The sequence below is a fragment of the Ochotona princeps genome, chromosome 2 (assembly GCF_030435755.1).
Source record: "Ochotona princeps isolate mOchPri1 chromosome 2, mOchPri1.hap1, whole genome shotgun sequence".
NCBI classification, from domain to species: domain Eukaryota; kingdom Metazoa; phylum Chordata; class Mammalia; order Lagomorpha; family Ochotonidae; genus Ochotona; species Ochotona princeps.
Window position 1 is genome coordinate 22,621,424 of NC_080833.1, and position 4,765 is coordinate 22,626,188.

The following is a 4,765-nucleotide window of genomic DNA, read 5'->3' on the forward strand; positions in this document are numbered from 1 at the left end:
TGAAGGGGTCCAAGCACTTGGGCCATCCTCCACTGCTTTCCTAGGTGCACCAGCAGGGAGTTGGATTTAAAGTAGAATAGCTGGGACTTGAACCAGCACTCCAATATGGGATGCTGGTGTTCCAAGCAGTGGTTTAGTCTGTTTGCCACAACATTGGCTTTATTTTTATCTTGGAAGCCAGCAGACAATGTCTGGGGACCTGCTTTTGTCTTCCTGCAAGATTTTTCCTTGCCTAACTATAGACAAGGCCCAGGAAGGTCTCCTGGGATTAGCTTCTCTCACTTGAAAAAGGGGTCAGGGCCCAGCGGCTTGGCCTAGCGGCTAAAGTCCTCGCCTTGAAAGCCCCGGGATCCCATATGGGCGCCGGTTCTAATCCCGGCAGCTCCACTTCCCATCCAGCTCCCTGCTTGTGGCCTGGGAAAGCAGCTGAGGACAGCCCAATGCATTGGGACCCTGCACCCGTGTGGGAGACCCGGAAGAGGTTCCAGGTTCTCGGCTTCGAATCGGCGCGCATCGGCCCGTTGTGGCTCACTTGGGGAGTGAATCATCGGATGGAAGATCTTCCTCTCTGTCTCTCCTCCTCTGTGTATATCTGGCTGTAATAAAATGAATAAATCTTTAAAAAAAAAAAAGAAAGAAAAAGAAAAAGGGGTCAAGCTCCCCTGTACAGTCGGGGGAAGAAGGCAAGGGGAGACAGCACCAACTTTGATGGGTCACTTTGTAAATAAGCTGTTTAAAGTATTAGGGCTAGATGAGCTTGAGGCTACAGGTTAGGAGAACAAACAATTATCACAGGGAGGCCAAATGGAAACTGTGACCTGAAAACATATCTCTCTGACAATTCTGCCCACAAAAGCCATGCAGTGAAAAAGGAATCGAGCTCTTCAAGTGCCAACAGTAATAGTGCTGGAGAATGTGAAAGTCATAAAGAGAAATTAACTGAAAACCAGAGATGCCATTATTCATTCGGGAGTAATCACTCTCCCTCCCAAAGTGAGGATACAATTTGCACCCTCTGGGGATGTTTTATACTCAAACCTCTATTCCCAGGGCTGAGACTTCTATTCAAATTCTAAATGACACTGCTCTTTTCTGCTAATGGCTCCGTCCAGTCTGTTGAAGAGGCTGAGGTTAGAGGGAAGCTCCCTGCAGTCTCTAGGGCCTCAGTGGCTGCCAACTTCTCATGTGCATGGCCAAGGGCCAAGCCTTAGTTTCCTCCCAAGCCCAGGGGTGAGGGTGGATGCAAGTTCATGGACTTGGTGCTTGAAAGGGCTAAGGCAGTCACCTGAGACAGTATTGGAGCTTTTTGTGATTTGGCCAAAGTTTTCTTGGTTAAAGGACACGGTCTTTACCAAGTCACCTCTCTTTGGAAATCTTACTATATAGCTTGGTGTACTGAAGGCTAAGCAGACCTGCAGGGGGAAGTTTCACTTTCATGAAGTTAATCTTTCCCAAATTTATTTGAGATTGTACCACGATGTTCCAAGGCAGTTAGCAACCTATCTGGGAAGTGTGCTTTGGAATACACTTTAGAAACCTCAACTTGTAGGACCAAGCCCAGGTGTGATTCTTGCAGCTTTGCCGTTTGTTGATCCCCATCTCTAATCACACTCGAGTTTCTGAAAGTTGCGCCTGCTGTTTTTTTGGAACAGGTTTTTTTTTTTTTTTTGGTCTACTCTGCAAGATCTACTCATTTTCCATGTCCCATCACACAATCTGTGAAATTTCAACTCTCGCAGGCACAATAAATCGCTTCCTCCTGGGTTTCTAGTGCGCTTTATTCAAACTTCACTCAGTGTAGTGGAAGTAATTGGGTTCCCAGCTTTCCCATCCTGCTGTTTCCTTTGTTAATGAGCTAAATAAATCTTTGGCATGTGCACTTACAAAAAAAGTAATTAATTTGAGATCTTTTCTACCGGTTGTGTCCTTGGCAACAGCCATCACACCTGCCATGGTGTTTATGGAATCATGCCCCCAATACAAGGAAAGGGTCCCTGCCTTGTGCAGGTATGGGCACTAGGAAAAACTATGAATGTTTTTTTTTTTTTTAAAAGATTTATTTTCATTACAAAGTCAGATATATAGAGAGGAGAGGCAGAGAGAGGAAGATCTTTTGTCCGATGATTCACTCCCCAAGTGAGCCGCTATGGCTGGTGTTATGCCGATCTGAAGCCAGGAGCCAGGAACTTCCTCTAGGTCTTCCACACGGGTGCAGGATCCCAAAGCATTGGGCCGTCCTCCACTGCTTCCCCAGGCCACAAGCAGGGAGCTAGATGGGAAGTGGGGCTGCTAGGATTAGAACTTGTGCCCATATGGGATCCTGGCGTGTTCAAGGCAAGGACCTTAGCAGCAAGGCCACGCCGCCGGGCCCTGAATGGCTTTCAGTTTTTTTTTTTCACTGACATCATGTTACCATCCCTTTGAACAGAAATGAGAATCTATTTGCCAGGAGGGATTAACCCCTCACACTCATGCTGGAACCAGCACATGGCCTCCTCTTCCATGTCCAGTGCAACCTGTTCTTGCTTTAAAAAAAAAAAAAAAATTTATTTTACTTGAAAGAATTAGACAGGGACTGGCAGATTTCCCATCTGTTGGTTCATTCCCCAAATGGCTACAGTGGCCAAGCTGGGCTGGTGCAAACCCTGAAAGTCAGGAGTTTTTCTGGGTCTCCCATATGGGAACAGATGCCCAATGTTTCTCCCTGCTTTCTCAGGCCATTAGCAGGGAGCTGGATAGGAAGCAGGGCAGTCAGGACTTGAGCCGGCGTCCATGTAGGATGCTGCATCTCAGTGAAGGATTAGCTTCATGCCCACTATGCTGTATTGTCCCTTTTTTGTGCTTGCCTGCAATGCTGAAACACAGCCTATTCAGCACCACGCATAAGCCTGGACCACAGATGCCAATACATGGGACATTATTTGCTCCCCAGGTCAAAATATTCCTGGATCCCAAAGCTAAAGTTTCCAGTACCTGAGAACTTATTTTTTTTCTTAAATCACAGCCCTGTACCTTCAGATCTGTTTCCAGCTCTTCTTCTGCCTTTAAGAATGGCGCCATGGATGGCCATCTCTTCCTTCCCAGGCCAAGGGATAGGGCAGCTACCTAGCTTTGGAAAACACCAAGGTCTGACCTGCCGTTAAAACCTTGGCTAAACTGGGCCGGGCTGTCTTCACTCTCCTTATGCAGACTGTAGCAGCCAAGTTCCCACATGGGATTCTCCTTCCTCTTTGATATCATGCCATGATGGAGAACAGGAAGAAGTCCAAAATGTTTTACCAGATTTTGAAAGGCAGAATAACACACACACACACACACACACACACACACACACACACACACACACACAGAGAGGCAATTTTCCATGGCAAAGGCAGGTTTGCAAAGAGGAGAGACAGAAAGAATTTCTGCCCACTAGTTCATTCTCTGAGTGGCCACAGCGGCCGGAGCTGAGCTGACCTGAAACCAGGAGCCAGGAGCTTCTTCCGGGTCTTCCACACAGGTGCAGGGTCCCAAGCAGGGAACTGGATGTGAAGTATAGCAGCCAGGATACAAACCAGTGGCCACATGGGATCCTAGCTGCTGAGCCACCTTGTCGGGCCCAAGGAGAAGTGAATTAAAAAAAAAAAAAAGGCAGCAAAGGAACCAAGACTTGACCTGGCACTCTGATATGGAACAGGCATTCCATGTGCTCTGAGCTAGTGTCTATCTTTCACCCTCTTTGAGCAGTGGAAAGTTCTCTCTCATCTATTGGCTCATTGCATATGCTTAGGCTGGCAGCCCTCATAATTCAATTTAGATTTCTCAGCAGTGGCAGGGACCACTCACACAAATCATTAACAATGCCTCGTAGGGTCCACACCGATAGAGTAAGAAGTGGAGCTGGGGACATTGAACTCATGCACCAATAATGTGACACAGGTCTCCCAACCAGCATCCCATTAGGTCAAACACCAGATTCAATAGCATTTCTTCTAACACACCTGTTCGTTCAGGAGAAGACATTCAAGTAAACAGAACCATAAGAAAGCCTCATATGTCATCATTGAGTTCCATTCTTTCATATTATATGAGTCAATTGTCTAAAATTTGTTTGAGAAACAGTTACAGGGAAGAGAGAGAGAGACAGAGAATGAAGTCTTCCAACTGCTGGTTTACTGCCCAAATGGCCACAATGGCCGTGGTGGACAAGGCTGAAGAAACTGCAACTATAGCTGGTCACTGCAGGTCTGCCATGTGGGTACAGAGCTCAAAACGCCTGGGCCACCTTCCACTGCTTTTCTAGGTGTATACAGGGAACTGAATCACAAGTTGAACAGCAGGACTTGAACTGGCAGCCACACGTGATGCTGGGGATGCAGGTGGCAGCTGGCCCCCAGAAGCTCATTTTTTACATAGTATTGCAGCCAAGGTCATGTTTGTGAGCTGAAACAATGCTACATTTGCCCATTTCAGAAACCCTGAGTCTAGTACTGCTGCTCAGCAAAGTGTTTTCAAGAACAGTGGGCCCAGATCCTGTTCGCTTCCAAGTGGGTGCAAGGAAGCGCCATGTTCTTTCAACTCTTCACTGTTTCACTTCCAGTAGAAGAAAACTTTGTTATGAATAAATAATAATAATAACCTGCTTGTCATTTTCGTGGGAGTAACCCTAAAAACAGGAAGGGGGATTATCCTTGGTAAGCAGCTGCTCGGGAGCTGAAGCCCACGGTACCCCCATGGCCTCAAGATTCACAGCAATGAAGACTCAGACAGCAATAAATCCACC